This window comes from Chamaea fasciata, unplaced genomic scaffold, assembly GCF_029207755.1.
Source record: "Chamaea fasciata isolate MVZ Bird 193981 ecotype frontalis unplaced genomic scaffold, bChaFas1.0.hap1 SCAF_5, whole genome shotgun sequence".
Taxonomy (NCBI): domain Eukaryota; kingdom Metazoa; phylum Chordata; class Aves; order Passeriformes; family Sylviidae; genus Chamaea; species Chamaea fasciata.
The window spans coordinates 67,971,586-67,992,296 of NW_027094090.1; the positions used below are offsets into that span (position 1 = coordinate 67,971,586).

The following is a 20,711-nucleotide window of genomic DNA, read 5'->3' on the forward strand; positions in this document are numbered from 1 at the left end:
CCTTCCCAAGCTCTGTACACCCATGCCACTGACAGATGTTGGTTCACTCTTTCCCTGCCACTTGCTGGGCAGCCTTGTTCCTATTTTGCCATCTCCTCTCCAGTGGCTGAAGCCTTTGTTCACATGCTGTTAACCAAAGGGGGACCGTGCTCTTTCTTCAGCTTTCAGCATTACTACAACTGCAGCCTGCTGTCCTGCTGGCATTAGATGGCAAGAAGGTATTTTAAATGAATCATCAGTTATAATAGCCATTTTTCTTAAACTGTGGCTGACATCATTTAATTGTAGGTCCTACTACAAAATAACAGATGAATAAACATATAATTTCTGCAACTTAGTAATTAGACAGGCCCTTCTAACAGGGGCTTCTTTTTCCTTTTATATTCTGGAACTCAAATTGCATCCACCATTTTCCCACAAATGTCTCCAATGACTGGCTCACAAAAGACTGTGTCCTCATATGTTCCTGTCTAGGAAGTTCTTCTGAGCTTTCACAGCTGCTGGGAAAAAAAAAGTCTTGCAAAGTCATGTCCTCTACTTGAAATTCCCCCTCTTAAAAAACCTTCTGCCCCATCTGATTTCGTAATATCCCATTTAGATTTTTAAATGGTCATGAAGAGGCACATTCTTCAGTGTAACTTTATCTGGAACTCATCATCATTTGATCAATGGCTTGAAACAATTTTTAGTGACTGGAGAGCGAACAAGCCAAATTTATATCTGAGGTAAGCACAAGCAGCTTCAAATAAGTCACGAGAAGTCTGAGGCAGACCTTCACAAAGAAAATAAACCATTCTATTTGAAGCCCTGTGCTTCACCCTCATTGATCTTCTTTTGGCAGGTTGAATATAAAACAGGGTTTTAAATGTTTTTAATACGATCATGATTCTTCCCTGGCTATAAGGAGGACAAGTGACAAACTGCTCTGAAGCAGAGAGGCTCTTGCAAGATTTTCAGCTCCTCTTCAGAGCTAAAAGACTTCTCTACCCATACCCAACACACAGAAGCCAGCTTGTTCCTGACCATGGAAGGGTAGTCAAGAAGGCAATATAAAAATAAACCAGCAGTCCTTCACCTCACGTCCACCTTGCATCTAAAAAAAAATAAATAAAAAAGACACGCTCTGAAATTTTCACATGCTTCTTTTCTCTGTAACCTGATATTTTCACCTGTCCTCCTTGAAAAACTCTGCTCTCTGTTGTTGACAATTGAGCTAATCTCAGACTGACGATTTTCTGACCAGTGCACACAACAAAATAAGACTTTGTTCAGAGTTAACAGTCTTTTATCCTAAGAATGTTATTACTGTTAGGCCAAAATATTGATGTTCTGGGTGTTATCCACTTTAAAGTTTATATGAATGAGAGCTTATAAATGCAGGTCACTGTGGTGCTCATGCCCTTCCTTCCCACAGCAACAACAAATAGTAATTAACTTGGTTTTCTTTCCCCTTTTAGAACTCAAGTTTATTTTTCATGTCCGTTATGGGTTTGCCTGTCTTTTCCTTTTTCATATTAAGCTCTTTTTTATCTATTAAATACATTTTAATGACCCCATGGAATTGAAATCTCTTTCACAACCCATTTGAATAACAATGGAGTTTCACTGGCATGTTACTGCAACACCCAAACTGCACGTCAGAATTAAATAAACAGCAGCCTATCGAATCCACAATGTTTAGGATACCTGTAAGTGTCAGGAGACGTTAAAAGTTGGCAGAAACAAGAAAATGGATTATGAGAAATGCTAAAGATTCTAAAAGTCTCTAAGAAGTTCCTTTCCTGTGTACATATGTTGGAAAGAAAGTATTTTAAAATAAATAAACATAAATAAACTGGTCTTCATTACCACAGGTTCATACATTCTCTTTCTACATTCAGACATTTAAACTATTTTCTTGATTGTGAGCTCACTTTAGCATGCTGTCAAGACAGCAACTTTGTACTTAATGGTTTATATTAAGCCAGACGACATTTCACACGTCATACTTTTAAAGTATTTTATGAATGCTGTACTTTTTTATCATATCCTTGGTATTCCTAGGAAAATATTTCATTATTAGTAAAACACAGGATGTCTAAAATTTATTTAAGGCTGGTAATTACTATATCCCACATAATTTGAAGTACTCAAGCAGTTAAAAAGAAGGATGGGAATTGTCAAAGACCTCATACATTTTATGCTGCCCTCCTAATAACCGCAAATACATTTTACTTCTGATTCATCATTGGCCACAAACGAAACATGAACACACAAAGCCATTCTCCAGATAGTATAAATTAGCATAGCAACTGAAGTGTGAGTTGAGCAATGATGATTTACACCATCTGTGCTTACTGCCCATTACCAGTTCATTTCAATAGAAGTGTACCAGCCTACAGACAAGTGACTAACAGTGAGTAAGATCGAAAAGTAAGTGAGGTGGGTGGTTATTGTGACAACTACCTTAATTTCTGGAATGTGTTTGTGATTTTTTTTTAAATGTATCCGCTTTTTTTTGGTGGTTTTATTTAAATATTCTCTCTTTGGATATATTGGAAAGTGAGAAATGTTACTAGTTAAGTTTTTCAGTTGCTGTAGAGATGTCTGAACTTGCTGTTTCTTGACAACAGTGTTTCATTACTCTCTTTCCTGATGACAACATGTTATTATGCTCTTTTTCTGTAAATAATATTTATTATGATCTCCAATTTCAAATGCCTCCTCAAAACTTCATCTTGCTGTTTCATAGAGAAGTGGCTTGACCATCAATGTAGTAACTTCATTTTTTAATTTAAGATTACTAGAATTTTAGCAAAATCCCCTAAGCTTCATAAAGGCCATCCCTAGAACCAGAAATTGTTGTCACTTCTTCCTTTGTCTTTTCACATTGTCTTATGTTATATATCTCACCTATAGCCTTTGTGTGTGTGTGTCCCTTAACTGCAAGCTAAGCCAACAAGCTTTTGTGCAAGCACTTAATTTCAATAACTGCCTGTGCAATTATAGGTAAGTAAAACAAAAGTTACTATTTCTTTTCTGAGATGCAAGAGAGGAGAGGGAAAAGGATGAATTAGTGGTTGGGTTTGGAATTTAAGAGAACTTGGTTCAGTTCTCTGATCTGTAACCATCTTGCTATACTACCTTGGATGAGTTACTTCATGTGAGTAACTCAGTCTTATATCCATAAAACATGGTTTCATGATGCTCCTCTGTCCCACAAAAGACTTACAAAACTAAAGAGTATCTCTACAAAGATCCTAGAGATAAGAATAATGTACATTCCTATGGAGTAATGCATACAGGGTTTATGAAGTAAAGACTTACAGGGAAGCAAACAGCTGATGCTCTCCTTCCTTTTTTCTCTGTACTTTCTGCTGCTCCAGTTCCTGTAATTCTTTTTTTTTCTCTTTCACTGCTCCGAATCACCCACTGTTGTCCTACAGTGAACAAGAATATTGCTTCATCTTGACTTATATTCCAGCCCAAACCCCATATTTGCATCAAACCTAGACACCTCCACTTGCATATTACCCCCAGCTTGTTGGATGGGCTGTGAATCTGGCAGTCCTAGAGAAGCTACAGGGAAGCAGAGCTATGAAAACTACCTGCAGTGACAGACTAGTGAGGCTATTCTCATTTAACCCTTTTCCAGAGGGATGGACCTTCCAAGGTCGGAAGCACACATGGAAGAATCACTGTTTGCCCCTGAGCATTGCTTACTCGCCACCCCACGTCTCTGACACCTGCATTTCCCAAGCTGCTCAAATCCCTCCTTTCCGGACTGAGCTCTGTGATCTCCCACTCATCTACAGCCACAAACTTCTCTCTCTTCTGCTCTTTCCCCCCTCTCAGTCCTACATCTTCTGTAGCTACTGGTTTCCAAATCCTCATGTTCCCGTTGCTGCTCTCCCACAAACCTGTGCTGCTCTGACTGCTGTACCCTGCTCTCCATGCCAACAAAGGAAGTGGTATCTAAAAATGCTACCAATGTTTCCATGTGAGCATCTCAGCAACACTTCTACTTTTAAATACCCTGAAGAACAGTCGGTAGAAGCTGTGTCTGGTGCAGAAGTCTGCTCTGAAAGCAGATTAGTTCCAACCTCCCACTGCCTCCTGAAGCTGTCCGTGAAAAAGTCATCCCCTCACTTCCCATCTGGTGACTTGGGCTTCCCCTACTCCGTTTCAGCCAAAACAAACCAATGCAGCTGACTTCTACTATTTAAACTGCTTAAGCTGCTCTGGTTGACTTTGGCCAAAGCAAGTTTGGGAGGGGTTGAGTGGGCGAACAGCTTGCAGGTAGGGAGGGGAGGTGGTCGCCTTTGGCAGAAGACAGCCATGACGGTGACTGGGAGCAGTCTGGGAATGGTAACCTCTTCAACAACTCCACTCCAGCCTAAGGAGGAAGTGAGCACCCACGAGGGGATTTTAAAGCACGGTAAATTCTGTGCTTCTAGTTCACTTCTCACTTATTTCGCAAGAGGTTTCCCTGGCAAACCACTCCTTTCCACTACGCAGAAACCATGATGACGTTACTCAGGCTGTCATTTATCTTTCCCCTGTTTAATCACTGCTAACTGATTAACCAAATGAAGTGCCACAAAATCCATTAGCTGGAAAAGGAACAAAAAACCGCGCTAGCTTTTAGCAATAAAGAAAGGGAAACCTTTGTAAACAAGGTGCATGACCTCTAGCTCTTGAAAGTACCCAGCTATTGCCCCTCCCTGGCCCCCAAGAGAAGGGGCAGTGAGGGGTGACACACTTGCAGCCACTCCTGCCAGAAGTGAGGTAGGACATGGGGGAGTGTCAAAGTTCAAGGGCTGTTGCACAGCCTGTTGGATAGCCACCACAATGTCTTTTGCCCTTGTTTTAACTCATACGGACACTTCTGATCTTCTTATCTCATAAGCCTCACAAGGACGCATGAGAAAGGAACGCTAACTTTAACTCTTTCAGCACCATTACATTACAGAAAAAAGAAATATCCTGACTCTACATTGAAAAAACTTTAACTTGCTGTTCTAGTACAGACTTTTCTGCATTTTTTTTTTTTTTCAGCTAAAAAGAAAAATACTTCCAGAAGATCACAAGTATTTCTTATTGTCCCAGTTTCAGAGTCAGGAAACTTTCACAGTCTCACAATTTAAACAAAACTGAAACCTGTTACATAATGTGTTACAGAGCTGAGACGACAAAAGGGAAGAGAGAATTGAAATGTCTTTCCTCCTTACCACGCACCTCTCTCTGCTGCTCCCCACTTCTCTTTGTGAGGATAACCATGCTGGAACTATTTGTTCCTGCAATTTTCTGGAATGAAAGAGCTGGGGCACTGGCCGTCACCTCCAGTTTCTCTGGCACGCTCTCTGATCCCCTTTGTCAAAATGGGTCAGTTCTAGCTCCGTTAACCAGCAGTTAATTGTGCAGATTTTTAATGCTGCGGGCGCTTTGGGGGTTTGGGAAAGGCCTCTTTGGGGACACTGTTTTATTGAGATAGAAGGGCAAAATTGCTTTTCAGCTACTGGAAAAGGGACACGTGCAAAATAGTGAACATCCCAATGTTAATTGCTTTACCATAATTTCTTTGCTGCTTTTGATCTTTTGTTTCTCTCATGGAGCTCGGGCTTCTCTCTCCCCTGCGTGCTCTGCACTCCCTCACCCAGGAGGCGACTGTTCAGTACGAGTGTCAACAAGGCTTTCTCATGAGACAGCTCTCAACTCCTTAACACGACGGTCTTCACCAAGGTGGTTCTTGGTCAATATTGACAGGATAGAGCCCCCCCCATATAAAATTTACTCTGAGTGACCCGCTTCCTGAAATACCAACCACCCAAACCATTTTACTGTGATAGCCACGTGCTTTTCCAAAGCCACTTGGGTTGAAGAGACAGCCACCAAGAATGTAAGGACTCATGCAGTTAACTCTCTTTCTCATATTGTCTTCCAAGGGATTCTGGCACAGGGAATTCATAAGCCATCAGAGGTGACGGAGTGGAGTTTGAATTTTGGTGTGTAAGTTGTCCTGCATTCTCAGCAGTGCTGGCAGGTTCCCCACAGTAACGATGCCTCTGAGGGAGGAAGAGAACTGCAGAACATTCTGTCACGCCTGGAAGAGGGATGCACAAGACAGGCAGGACCAATGCAGCCCCTGAAGGACGTACCTCACCAGTTCGGATTGGTAACAGATACATATCAGGCAAAAATAACATACTTCTGTGTATCTGCATAGGTTTACACGGGGTGGTTCCAGATTTTTAAATCTATTGAGCTAGGTTATTTAAAGGGCAAAGGCCCCTCAGTGTTCCACACGGCCCACGGGGCGCCCTGCCCATCCCAGTGACAGGGGTTGGAACCGGATCGCTTCCCTCAAACACCCCGCGCTCGTACGATCCCCTAACACCCCTGCGGTACAGGGGGCTGTGACGCCTTCACGCCCAGCTGGTTCTGCATCAGCGGCACACGGCAGAAGCAGAAGCCAGGGCGGTATTTACGGTCGCCCCTCAGGCGGCGCAGGGCAGAGCGGAGGTGGCGGCGGGGCCGAGGCGTCGCCGGGCGCCACACGGCCGCCAGGCCCCGGGCGGCGCGGGGAAGGGGCGGCGGGCGCTGTGGGCGCTGTGGGCGCTGTGGGGAGGCCGGAGCGGAGCGCAGCGAGGGCCGGGCGAAGGGCGGGGAAGGGCCGCGGCGGCGGCTCGGTTGAATGGCTCCGCGGCTCCTCCCAAGGGCGGCCCGGCGGCTGTCGCTGGAGGCCGCGGGCAGCGGGCCCGTGTTTCCCCGGGGGACAGCGAGAGACCCCCGCCCCCGCCGCCCCACACACACCGCCATGGCCGGCCGCCGCGGCCCCTCAGGGATCCTCTCCCGCTGCTCCTCCTCTTTCTCCTTCACCCTCTCCCCCCACCTTCACCCCCCCGGCTGAGTTCATTCACTGGGATTGGTTTCAAATGACGCCATCGCTTTATATTTACACCAATGACCTCATCCCAGCGGCTTGAAGTTTACTGACCAGCAAAACTCTTTTTCTCTCGCTCGTTCCTCTCCTTGTGCCTTGCTCTTCCCGGCTGTTTGCCGTCGTTTCGGTCGTTCTGGGATTCTAAGGCTTTAAAAAAAAAAAAAAAAAAAAAAAAGCAAAACAAAAACCCCCAAACAAACAAAAAAGACCAAACACACACACAAAAAAACCCCTCAGCCCTCCAAACTTCCTCCCTCCTCCCGAGTTTTTCGGTGTGTGTGTCCCCCTCATCGCTGTCCCCTTTTAATTTTTCAGGCCATCTTGGGAGGGAGGGGGGGAAGGAGAGGGAAAAGAGAGCTCCAAATGTTTCCTTTTTCTGCTCCTCTCCCCTCCCACCTTCACTCTTCCCACTCTTAGGGAAAAAAAAAAAAAGAAAAAAGCCGAATATATTTTTTTCTCTTCTAATTTTTTAAAATTGCTAGGGCTTGATTGTTGTTTTTTGGGAGGGTTGTTTTTTTTTTTTTTTTCCCCCTCCTTACTGAAAGAAGAAGGAAAAAGAGGAGCTTTTCCCGGCGACTGGAAGGAGACAAAGTTGTTTCGGGCGGCAGCGGCGAGAGGCTGGTGGGCAATTGCTTTTATCCTTGCCGAGGGGACAGGCTGACAGACTGACAGGGCTGACACAGTAAGTGCCGCAGCAGCGCAGGGGACCCCGGCCCGGGGCAAGACAAGCCGGGAGGGGGGCGCGGGGCGCGGGGGGGCCGGGCCGGGCTGGGCTGGGCGGGGAGGAGGAGGAGGAGGAGGAGGAGGGAGGTGAGGGAGAGGCGGGCGGTGGGAGCCCTCCCTCCTCCCTCATGCCCTTCCCCGCCGCCCCCTCACCTCCGGAGGAGAGCGCCCGCAGTGGACAGGTCGCTGCCCCGGTCCGGGCGGGCTCCGGCCGCCTCCGCAGGTGGTAAGAACGGGGGGCCGGAGGGAGGGGGAACGGCACAGGCACCGCACGGCACCGGCGGCCGCCCCGCGCTGCCCTCCCTACCTGCTGCCGGCACCCTGCTGCCCGCGGCGGCTCCTGCCTCCCGTCCCTTCCTTGCCCTCCTCCCGACATCCACCTGCCTCTCCCCGTGCGGGGAGCAAAGCCGGGCGCCGCCGGAGCGCGGGGCGGGAGGAGGCGCCGCCGGGAGAAGCGATGGGAAGGAGCCCGCGGGCTGCCCCGCGGGGGGCTCGGCGCTGCCCGGGAGCCGCGGCGTGCGCGGCTGCCCTGCTAAACTTAGCCCGGAGCGCTGGCTCCCAAAAAAAAAAAACGGTCGGGGATGCTTGAAAGCCCCGAAGGGCTCCCGAAGAAACGCCGAAGTTCTGCCTTTGACTTGGAAAACGTTTAAATTGAGGCGGCTGACAAAATGGAGGGCTGCCGCGGCGTCCAGGAGGGAGGCAAATTGCAAATTGTTAACCTGGCATCGCGCTCGCCTGAGCTCCCGGCCCGGGGCTGGCGCCCGGACACGGCCTGACACATCCCGGCTCCCGGCTTTGTCCCCCCCGGGGCCGGGATGCGGGGCTGAGCGCGCATCACCAGGTGTATGGGATGTGCCTATTGCCGAGCCTGACCAATGGCAGGATTTTTCAGCGGCCAAAAAACATTTGGTTACATGTCAGATGAGAAGCTGGGATTTTTTTAAACTATTGTTTTCTTTTTTTAAAGATTTTTTTTTTTAAGAAAAGGAAACCTAGGAGAATTTACTTTCTTTTACCGTCGTTTCAGCTGTTTGACATACAAAATCGATTTCTTTGGTTTTCCTTCAAATGAAGGGTGTAGTGATAGCGAGCTGTATTGTCTGACCTATGACTAACTTTTTTTGTTCAAACATTCAGTGTATACCCAGCAGAATAAATAGATCTGTGCTAGTTTTGAAACCTAAAAGCAGATTGCACTGTTTCTCTCTGCAAGGATGTGTGTTGGGGTTCTTAAAAGAGAAAACCCCAACCAAAACCCCGGAATGATTTTGTAATCCTTGCTCTGAGATTTATGCTATTCCTGGCAGTGTGTGGTTGGGTAGATACAGAGTTTACAAAGTCACAACTGACCAAACAGGAGTTGGTTTCAGACTCTTGTGTTTTGAGGGGAGGTGGAAAAATAGTAAGTCTTAATTTCTTTTTATGGTGTTCATCCCACTGCCCATTGGAGATTGAAGTATTCATCACAGTTGTTTATGTTGGTTGTCTGGGAGTTTCTGCTTGAATGTGGAGCGAAGTATGCAGCAGGGAGGTGTACATGTATTTTTAGCTTTCATTTTTAATGACAAAAGACACAGAGAATAGTGATATTCACAAGTAAGTCTTGCATTTACTGAGTATGCTTATTAATAGTTTGAGGATGGAATCTATAAGAAGGATCTGAGTTGTAGTAAGTTCCACTTGTTATGCTTGTTTAATACAACAGTGCTTTAGTAAATCTTAATACACAATTTAAAAGTCCCTTTTTAAATGAACAAATACGTGAAAGCAGCAGAGAATGTGTCAGTTCCTGTGCTACAGATGGCAGCTTCAAAATGCTGTTTGGTTTAATACATGTGGAAAGGTCCAGAGAAACAAACCAAACATTTAAAAATGTAACATGCCGTAAAAACAAACCAAACATTTAAAAATGTAACATGTCGGATAAAGATACCTGAGTACATTCCTGTTCCAGTAGCTCTGCTTTTGTTAGCTACCCAAGCAGATGTAATGGAACAAAATCACACCAGAAAAAAAAAACTTCTGTAGAAGATAGTGAGCTCAGTTATCTTTGTTTCTGTAAAAATGCACGCTCTTCTTCCAGCAAAGACAGCCGGCTGGGCAGGGGTGTTTGCTTTTAGCTTGGCCTGTCAGTAAGGACCGTATCGGCAGAAGCTGTCCAGGAATGTGTTAACTGGATTTCGCTGGGATCTCTGTCTCCCAAGCCAGCCCCGGCGGGGTGCCAGCCCTCAGCCCGTGGGAGGAGTTGTGGTTGGATCTGCCATGTGCCCGTGCACCTTCCTTGGCAAGTCGGCTCTGCCCTGCGAGCTCTGTGCTGCTGCTCTGCTCACAGGGGGAGTGAAGTCATACGGAGCCACTGGAAAGTGGATGTGAGATGGGCCAGTCGCTCTTCTGCCTATCAGATAAGAGATTCATGTAGGCCTTCCGAAGCCCTCAGGGGCTAAATTCAGCCTCTCTTCTCGGCCTTCGTAAGAAATGTCAAATAGCCGAGAGTTAGATGTTGAGTTCTGTTACTTGCACTTATCTTCAAGTGAGCTCTGCTCCAAGGCGTTGGGCAGTAAGAGGTGTGTGCAGGGTGAGGGCTTTGCTCCCTCACCTGGGTTTTTAAAATTCAACGCCTTAATCCTCACATCGATTCAACAGTATTCACTGTTTTCAAATAGGAAATACAGTAAGTACAGCTGAAGCATTTTTTTCCCCCCAAGAAAAAGGAGGCAGCCAGGATGATAGATTTCACTTTGTAGTGTGTCGACTGAATTTTCTAGGGCATTTTTTTCTTTTTGCTTTCTGTAGAAGCAGTCAGGAAAGCATCATAGATATTCTTCAAGTGCTGACAGTCCTTAATATCCAGATGGCATAGAGTAGTTACTGTCAAAGGATGAGGTGTGGAAGGATTGACACATCCCTTCCTTTTTCATTTCTACAGTTTTTTTTCAGCCTTTGAAAGAAACTTGGGTTTGGTCTGTGACTCCGCTGAATCTGCCCCTATGGATTTGTTGTTATGATAGTTACTAAATGCTTCTCGCAATCCTGTAGTATTTTGTGCATGGTTGTGTAATGCTACATCCTTGATTATTTAAGAATTTTCAAGAAGCTGGTTTTCTTGGTAATAGGAAGCTTATTAATAGGAATGTACATTCACTTTCCCTACAGTTCCTTAGGTATTGCTTTCAGAATGAGCTTTGTGACATGGGGGATTTCTGCAGAATATTTTAAATACTGATAAGGACGTATCACTACCACTAATTTTTCTGTGGTTTATTTGTATCCCCCTCATAAACAAAGGGTAGCATGTCATCCTTTAGGGCTGCCAGTTGCATACATGGCCTCTACTTTCTGGACAAATCAAAAGCCACAGGTGGTGGCTGGCCTGGTGGTATGTGTCAGGATGTTGTTCTGGACTAAAGCTATTAGTTGGCCGAAGACCAGGAGTCATTTGCAAGAAGATGAAGTGAACACTAAGTTCATGCTGCTTTCATAGTTGTTGCTTGGGGGACCCTATCCCCGGGATAATTTATCATTATTGTAATAGTATCCTCACCCCAATACTAAAGCCAGTGGAGATCAAGTTGCCTCCGGAGCAAGGGAGGAGGCTGGGATGCCCTGTGCTCCTGCAGTATTCCTGCTGTCTGAGGACAGGCATGGCAGCCGGGCAGCTTGTATCACCACTTCTCTGCTCCACCGTGTCTGCTTTTTGCAGTGGTGCTGTCCTGTCAGCTCCAAATAGCAAATCTTTATTACAGTTACCCTGTAAGTTCCCATAACACCTGAAGGAAGCAAAAAATAGATATTAACGGTGAAGTTTGACATCTTAACTTCTAGATTCACCTGGTTTTAAGCTGAGCAGTTCTTGATTTGCCTATGGGTAGGACCTGCTGGCAGGTACCGTAATCTCCAGCAGAGATAGTGTTGGGCACCAGTGAATTACTGCTCGGGGCTCAGAGCAGAGCTGCATGGAGGGCAAGAGCAAAGATGGGGTGAGTTCAAGGCCCTGTGTTTCCTTCTGCTGCACTGTGTGGTCTGCTGCTGAGCCAAGAGTGTCCTACTCAGAGCTGGCTCTGGGAGGGCTGGCAGCCTTCCATGTTGCATCCCTATGAAATGCTCCGGCAGCTGAAAAAAAACAAAAGCCAAACCACCAAAATTAATAATTGGGCAAGCTAGGAAAGAGGGGAAGGAGTGTTGTTTCAGTGATGGGAGGTTTCCGGTGGGGCTGCAGGCATTCAGTGGGGACGTTCCCAAGCTCCTCCCGTGGTGCCGCTTGTCTCTGCTTTCACTGTCCCAAGCTGGAAGGTATGAAAGGAACTCCTGAAACAAGGGTCTCCTTTGAGGGCAGTGTAGTTATCTCTGCTCTTTCCTGGTTACAATATGATACTTATGTTGCCAGTGACTTATACCGCTTCTCTCTGAGTGTGTTTTTGGAACTATTTTTTCCCAGTGCCTTAGGAGTTTTCATGCTGCTTCTCATAAACTAGGATCAGTTCCTTGCACAGACCTCCTCAGGTACGTTTGCACTCTGCTTTCAAGCTGAAGATACAAACCTCTGTCATTTGTTTAGCAAATAAAGACACAAAAGTAGAGATGTGCAGAAGCTTTCATTAGTTGGGAATAAATGTAACTTTTTTTCTCCGTAAGATCTTTTTGCACACTAGCCAGAGTGATGGTCTGCTAAAATAATATGAAAAAATTCTTCATAAAATCATAGTGGAACTGTGTTCCATTACATTAGTTTGGCAGAAAATTGACACATTTTCTAACATTGAGACTGCAGTAGCATTGCCCATTTTCATTCTGCTTCACTTGATTTTTGCTTTACTAAAATGATCTATGAATTGAGCTTGTTGGCTGAATCATAAACCAATGGCTATACAGGTGCTCTCTTTTTACATATCCCTGCCTGCTTGTCTAATGTTTTTACATTACTGAAGGCAATGTGGGAGGCAAAAAGATGGGTCTGAGTGTGTAATGTAGCAACACTGGAATGAGAACTTTACAGAGAGCATAAAGTGAGGGGGACAACGGGGACTAATTGTATGAAATTCCTTTTATGCACACGTTCTTGAGTTTGAATAACTAGTGTGTACTCAGCCTGCTGGATTAGAAGGCTTTGGCTCTGCATGCGTAGCATAGATGTTGCTCTCAAAATAGGAAAGGAACTCTCCCTCCTCCCACACTATTCCGGATAGAATCGATTCAGTGCTGCATTTTGCTCCTACTGACCCCCTAGTAAAGCATGTTTAGGCCTTGTAGTTCTGTTTAGGCTGAGTAGTTCATAGTGTTAGAGGTATAAATGCCACACTTTTAATAGCCTGCATTTTTTAAAAATTATTATTTCTTGATTGCTAGCTGTAAGAATCATTCACCCCAGACTTTGCAGACTCAAATCCCTTGCCAGAACTCGGGTTTTTACCTGCCAGATGGTCCTTGCAGGGGTGTGCCTTTCTCCATAGTGCATATTTCACTAAGTTTGTGCAGTCCCTCAAGCAGGACAGGCACAAACACCTCTTACAAATACATCCCAAGAGTCTGAACTACACTTCGCAGGGCTTCTCTTAGCCATCCTGCTACTGAAACAAGCCTTGATGTCAGAGGTGGGTTGACATCACCTGAAGAACAGGCAAGGGATTACTTTCTGCTCATTCTGTTAATGCTGCCTGGAATATATATAGCGCCTATCACCTATCCAGTTCCCACAGGTGTTTTGTTACAAGTGCTTGGGTGTTGGGGTTTCATTCCTCCCTACTTGAAAATTCATGCTTGGGACGCAGTGTTTTCTCTTGCTTTCCAGCCTTGCTCTCCCTGACTTTCATGGGAGCCTGTTTGGACTCTGGAAAACTGGGAGGGGAGAGAGGTGGAGAGGGGAGAAACTTTTTGTTACATGTTGTTCTCCTAATGCCATCATACTCAGAAGTGCCTTTCCAAACTAAGAGGATTTAGGTAGAGGCCTCTTACTAAGGACAGTTGGGGAGCAAGCAGAGTAAGCTTCAGCTTGGTTTCCACAAAGATTCATAAATGTTTGCCAATTTTTAAGCAAGAAGAAAAACTATTGCAGCAAAGGAGTACAGCAGTAATTGTAGTGCATTGGGTTGACACGTTGTTGGGTTCTAATAAGTTTCAAAGTATGCAATAGACTGAATCTAGAACAGCAGAAGGCAAATGGTGTCACCACTTTAGGAGGGCTCCCTCCACCTGTCAGAAGACCTTGTGTTTAAGGCAGGTGTGCTCCAAACTGAGGATAGGCTGTGAAAGACTCTCTTCCCACAGTCTGTTCCAAGTTAGTTCTGCATTGAGGGTAGGTCTCTTCTAGAAAGAGGACCCCGAACCTTCTTCCCTTTTCTCCCAGGCTACTCCCACGTCATTTCAGTTTCCTGAAAGCTCTCCAGCTTTTACACACAGTAAGTGTTGGGAGGCCTCACTAAAGAAGGGTCATCTCCAGCGATGGGTCTTTATGTTCCTAGTCCTGTGCCTCAGGAAGACAGGGGCAGCTGAAGGCAGATGGACACCGTCCTCATGAGAGCTGGTAAAACTTCATGTTCTCCTGGAGAGTAGGAGACTAACAATGAAGTGTAATAAAGCCAAGAGACCTGTTTGTACTTGTACTATCTGCTGCTACCTTGTTTGTTTCTCAAAATCTCACTTTTTTGTTCTGTAACTTTTCAGCTGAACAGGTCTGATTTTCCTGGTCAGTGGAGTGATGTCTCTTTGTCCAGACCCTGAAAATCCCTGACTTCTCATGGCTGACACAGTGTGGGCATGCTGTCAGCTTCTCAGTCCTCTGTTCTGCTTGTTAGATAACTCATAATGTTAGAGATAGGATGCCACACTTTTAATAACCATAGTTACAGATCCGTGTGTGGTTACCATCCAGGTGACACTGTTTCCTCAGTGTGGCTCACTTTGCTGTCTGCTGAAATTTCCAGGTAGACCTATTTGAAGATGCCTGAAAAATTTGCCTATCCAGCTATCCAGCCCAGACATGACTGTATGAGTAGTCCATTTGTTGCTTGTTTCCCGTCTAAATGTTACTGCAAGAAATTTATCTCCTTCAAGAAAACCAGGAATGAAAAAGAACAGGAGTACAAGTTCAAATCTCCAAGATACTGGTCAGTACAGCAAAGGAAAGTGGTGAAATACTGATTAACTATTGCTGTCATCCCACATTTTTCCAACATACTGTTTCCATGAAGAGACAAACATCTTTCCACCCCCTCAGATTTACAGGATTTGAATCTTTTTCTGCAACTGAGGCTTGCATGGCTTGCCAGCTCTCCTGTAGACATGACCTGATGTGAAATGAGGAAATGTATGGTGTGTTTGTCCCTGCTGCCTCGTGTATGGTCAAACCTATAGAAAGCTGTGGAGGAAGCACAGGCACGCTGCTCCACTGACAGCCTGCTGCAAATACAAGCCATTAATGACCATTGCCTTTCATGGGCAAAACCACTCCTGGAAATTGCTTTGTGCACTTTATTTCATGGTGTAACAAGCAAGCACATTAGCTATTTTTATTCAAACCCCCAGATATAAGCCAGTATGGCAGAGTGGCTATGAAATGTCTGCATAGCTGAGTGAAAATACAGCTGGTTGTTTAACAATCTTTTTCTTTTACTTACTTGATATTGAGGGTTCAACAGTGATCATCTAATCTTTCTAATTGAGTCGTGGTGAGGATTTTGAAGGTTTTGGACAAAAATAGGCAGAATGTTCATTTCAGTCTTTATCTACTGTTTAAGTCAGCAATAAGGAGGTAATGCAGTAGGGGAGGTGGTTGGGTGGGAAGAAGGGACTGCTTCATGGTAAAGGTTCAGATCTGGGCCTTTCAGAAGGCTTTGGGACTGTCCCTTTGAATGTGCTGCTTAGTGGCAGGCACAGAAAAAAGCTGGATACAGTGACACTGTTAGCAAATGCTGGCTTAGAGACATGAGTTGTTTTGGGGATTTTTTTAAGGCTGCCAAGCCCTTTGATGGTGGCTTTCCACTTTTTAAAATTCTGTTTTCCTTCCCCCTTTCCCCTGAAGAGACTGTCTACTTTGACAGGAAAATGGCTTTCATGGCATGATGAATAATTAAAAAATATGTAAGACAGTGTTGATGATTTAAGTATTTTAGTATTTCAAAGCCAAGAATTTATGTCATGAATTAACTTGGGAGGAATGTTGGGCATATAAGTTTTTGTGTATGTACGTGCTCAGCATACATATATATAGACACCTCAGTATAGACATGTGATCTCCAGTTCAATTTTGGTTTAAAAAAATAAAAAAAAGAAAGAAAACAAACCTTTCAGTATAAGGTTGATGTCAGGGATCCTAAGGAAAAAAGAGGCATCACCTAGTATGCTTTTTCCCTGACCTAGAACCTGCCTGATTCTGGAGTAGAGATCCAGTAGTAGCATTTTTTTTTTTCTTAACTGAATTATTTAGTGCATTTACAAAAATCTTGTTATATCTGCCAAAGTAAGGCATTTCTACTGAGTGCTTAGTATTTGCTTCAGCTTTTGGTACTGCTTTTCTGTACAGTCATACCTTATACTTAATTAGCTATTTATTACTTATTTACCTGTTTTTGTAATTTATGTAGCAAAATGAGAATATAGAAGCCTACCTTCCTCCTTGAAATGTCTCTCCCTTTCAAATGTCAATTGTTATACATGAAAGCACGGCTGGAGTGGTCTATCCATTGGCAGAAAATAACATTACTCTTTCTTTGAGGTGAAGTGGGATGGGTGTTAAGTAGATCAGCTGCTTTGGGACAAGATGTAGATAAAGAAATTGAACCACTAACGTGTAACCACATCCTTCAGCGTCTCCAACAGCAGTAGAACGGGGTTCCTTGAATTCTGAATTCTGGACATTTTGTTCTGATTTATGTTTTAATGGTTAACTTGAAATGTAGTTCTGTTTTCTGATGCCTGTGGACAGAGCTGTGATCCGTCTGCTTTTACTCAAAATGCAGTTAAATTGCACTACAGTGGAAAAATACTCAGGTTTATCACTTTCTCAAGCTGAAGTTTCAAACAGTTTATCCAGTGTCAAAAGTTGTGTGTTATAAAGGTCAACTTCTGTCATAGTGAACATACTAGAAAAGGAGGATGTGTGTAAAGAACAGAACTGGAGAGAGAGAGAAAGGACAGGGCACAATAGAAAGAAGAAGTATTGATCAGATGTTGAGATAATATACCTATGTGGGTTAAATAAAGGAATAAGAAAAGAAGAAGGTAGAGTCAACAGAGATTAAAAGTATTTTTAAGAAGGATGAAAAGTTCTGCACTAGTTGCACATGAAAATGACATTTCATTTAAATCACAGAAACTGTAGTTCTAATGTCTGTTCTGTCTGACAACAGAACAGGATCATTCCACTTTGGCTGGCAATGCTAGGGTGGTAGGAGTAGATAACAGAGGAGTTATTTTCTGTGTGTATGAGGAGAAGTCTATTTGACAGGCTGTCTAAATAAAGTCTAATGACAAGTTATAGGAAGTACAGGGAAAGGAGTAATTTCTAATAGGTTCATAGTAGTTAATGCTATTTGTGCATCCATAAAATATCCTCTGAAGATCGTTCAACAGTTTTTTTGATTTGTAATTCATGTAACTGAAGATACACCTTAAAAAATGTTGGGTGAGATTATGTGGTGGCTTTTGAGAAAATAACCTTGTGTGGGTTTGTGTATTTGGTCTTTACAACTAGGGATTTCTAAATATTTAAGAATGACTTGATTTCATAACTTTTCATTATAGACCATATCTTCATGTTGAAAATTTTTAAGGTTCAGAGGCTTAAGCTTCAAACAACATGCTCCTGAGTGCACATAGAGACATGTCTTTCAGTGCAGCCGAGAGGATGGGAAGAGGTGTGGAAAATGATCTGTCTGAATACTTCTGTTGTGAGCTGCTATTTTTCTTCACGCTCTTAGTAATTTATTGTTGGCTCTTTTAAGATCTGGTACATACGGACTTATTCTAGACAGAAGCGAAACTTGCATTAAAGAAAAAAGTTGCTAAATTTTGTGTTTGCTTCTAGAATATGTTGAGTACAAGAGGCTGATATCCTCTAAATACATTGTAGGTACAAATGCGCCAGCTCCCCCAGGCCCTAGCTGTTTGTCCTCTAACATTTTGGGGTTATGCTAAATGCTGCCATTGGTGGGAGTGCTTTGTAAGTACAAGTAGTCAGTGCCCCAAGGAGCCTTAACCTAAATACACAAAGCAGAAAAGACTATTGACAAAGTGTCTTTTTCCAGCTGTGCACATAGAAAAGGTTACCACGTCTGGCTGCTTGACCCAGTCCCTCTGCCTGTAGCTGCTGCCCTAAGCCTGCTGCTTAGGGTAGTTTGTATGACTGTTCATACTTCATTCGAGGCCAAGTTGGGGAATAAACTCCCAAGTAGCCTATTTTCTTTGTGTTTGGTTTGAAGCAGACGAGATATCCATCATACTGCTTGCTCCATAGACTCTGGGTGGTTGTTTGCTCCATGCCAGACCTTAAATTAGCTGCCTTCTTAAAATCTTAGAAGTAAAATACTTTGTAGGCTGTGTTTTCCTTTCTTCTGTGTTCTGCCCAACTGGCTACTACCCTTGTTGTCCAAAAGAAGTGGGTTCACTCACAGTAAAAGTGGAATTGGAGAACATTAGCATGGATCTGCTGAAAGTAGTGGAGCTCTCTCTCTCACGTGAGGATAACACAGAGGGCATTTCTGCGGCAGGTAACACCAAAGCTTGGCAAGTACTGAGATTCTATCTTGTCTTCCCAGCCACTGTCTTTTCAAACTCACTCTTTCAATGGCTGTCAGGAATCCCACAGTGAACCAGAGCTGGGAACCAACCACAAACGCCTGAAGATTGTTTGTCTGTGGTTTAGTGCTGCATTTGTTTGTTCTGCTTGGTTGTACAGTCGGTTTGTGACTGATGCAGCTCTTTGAGTCAGCTTGCTGGATTAACACGTGAGCTGGTATGAGGGACTTGGGTGCTCACCGGTAGCCCTGACTTCACTTGTTTTAAGCTGCCACGGAATGTACCCCCTCAAGCTTGTCTTCTGTAGAGGCAGCAAGGAGTATATTCATGACATGGATTTACCAACGGGAAACCAAGGCTGGAGCTGTGATTCAGGCTGTTAAGCTGATTGCTCTTTGTTTGCCACTCTGCATTCAAGTTGGCTTGGCTTCCCAGGGCTCCAGGAGCCTTGTGCTCCGTTGGAAACTCTTGTCTGCCACCTGACAAGTTTAGAGTTTGGGTTCTGTCAGGATGCTTTTGCTTTAAAACAGGGCCAGGACATAGACATAAATGTATGTGTGTTTTCATATATACACCCACATACAAACCATGTACATGAACATGCACATGTGTACATATAACCATATGCTCTCTCCAGAGCAGCTTATATCTTATAAAGCTTTCACTCAATGTGACTTTCTTTTTGGTTTTTTGATGGCTTATATGATAAGAGAAGCAATTAATTAGCTGGCAGAACAAAATAGCCTTGCAGATGATAAAGCTTCTTAGGCTCTTTCTAGGGACAATGAATTGAGAAAATCTGGATACGTGGTCTTCATGTAGTAGGTGGTTTCAGTGGTCATAGTTATCTGAAGTGGGCAGGTGAAATTTGTACATTTGGTAGGTTATCTGGTCAGAAATCACAAGGATATTCATTACTTGGTCTTTCAAAGAAAAGTGAAGTAAAAACCTTTTCCTACTGGAAACCTGAAAGCATTTCTTTTATATCATACATATTTGGTAAAATGAAAAATCTCTTTTCTGCTTTGAGAATGGATAGCTAGTAATGTCTATTCATTTTTTACTCTGGTGGGGTTTTTTTTCCTTCTCATATTAACTTAAATGGTGCCAGTGTGTTCAGAGTTGTCATTTTTCTCACTTGTTAATAGCTTGTGTCATCTCTGCCTGTTGCTCTGGGGGAAGTGTTGATTAAACCTACAGCTCCGTTTAGCACTCCCATTCCTTTTCAAGTGGTGGTGTCTGATTTCTTTTTACTCCTAATGCTGTATTTTTATATAGTTCCACCCTCAATCATGTGGGGGTTTTGAGTGTTGCTTACATTTACTCTAAGTAATAGCATGGTGATACCAGGACCATGTTCTTGGAGTCCTGCCTGGAGTAAAAGGGTTCTGCAGGTTCAGCTGGAGCTCTGCAGAGCTCCTGGTGCTGTATGGCACTGCTGTAATGGGATGGCATCCACACTGGAAGAGATGGTGTTGTAGAAGATCTTGCCTTGTGCAGGTGGGAATCCGGAGCATCCTACTGGTGAACCTGCCATCCCTACAGCACACTGGGACTAGTCATGCTGCTGGTGACATTTTGTCAGCTGAAGACTTTATTTCCCCTGCCAGACCACGAAGACTGCATTTTGCTGACTTGTGCCAAGTTTGCATGTGGGTTTGTGCAAACCAGTCAGCTGAAGTAGCCTGTCTGTCATGTCAGCACCGCTCTGCCCTTCAGCCAGGTGCAAATCTAAAGTGGTGAATTCCCAATGGCTTCATCCAATGGTGTGACTATCAACAGACACATCAATTTGGGGTTTTTTTCCCCATCTACTACTCCTCTGAGGGCTTTTTCTCATCTCTTCGGGTAGGAAATGGATGCATATGGTTGTAAATATTACATTTATCTTAAAATTTAGATTTTTTTTTTTAACTTTTTGCTATAGACTTCAAAGTGGGCTTTCTAGAAAGTCTATGTGAAGTCCCTTCAAGCAATGGAGTTGACATGCTCAGACACATGAGCAAGTTTCATGGTGGGTTTGAGTTTGGGAGAGAAGGGTGGTTCTGTGTCCTCCCTCATTTCTTGCCATATTCTCCTTTATGCCTGTCACAAGGTCTTCTGGAGGCTCTGTGTGGCTATTTTAACTAACTTGTTCTGGTACTGAAGCTCAGCAGTCTTTCTGTCTGTCATTTTCTTCTTTCCTGTCATGTATGGCACTTTCTACAAACACTTGGTACCTATGCTGGAATAGCTTGCTTTAGTGACCATTACATATTTCTGGTTTCTGCTCAACCCTTAAATTCTTAATCCCCTCATAAATGTTGAAAACGTGGTGGCTTACTCTTAGTTAATCAAT

At 44.0% G+C, this 20,711-nt stretch overlaps 1 protein-coding gene and 1 long non-coding RNA gene across 3 annotated transcripts in view; one reads left to right on the forward strand and one right to left on the reverse strand.

Moving 5' to 3' along the window:
* Window positions 1-842: 842 nt before the first annotated feature.
* Window positions 843-7,060, reverse strand: LOC136289966 (uncharacterized). The gene is made up of 4 exons (XR_010720908.1): window positions 6,977-7,060; window positions 5,551-6,082; window positions 3,307-3,419; window positions 843-1,093 (listed from the first exon to the last, which is right to left on the reverse strand). It is a non-coding gene; the product is annotated as an uncharacterized lncRNA (long non-coding RNA).
* Window positions 7,061-7,430: 370 nt separating this feature from the next.
* Window positions 7,431-20,711, forward strand: part of DUSP16 (dual specificity phosphatase 16) — a 60,434-nt gene continuing 47,153 nt past the window's right edge. The window contains exon 1 of one of the 2 annotated variants that reach the window (XM_066184303.1): window positions 7,431-7,604. The gene's annotated coding sequence lies outside the window, so the exon portion shown is untranslated. Of the gene's footprint in view, window positions 7,605-7,797; window positions 7,872-20,711 lie in introns of those variants that run through there. The other variant, XM_066184304.1, reaches the window with a different exon arrangement.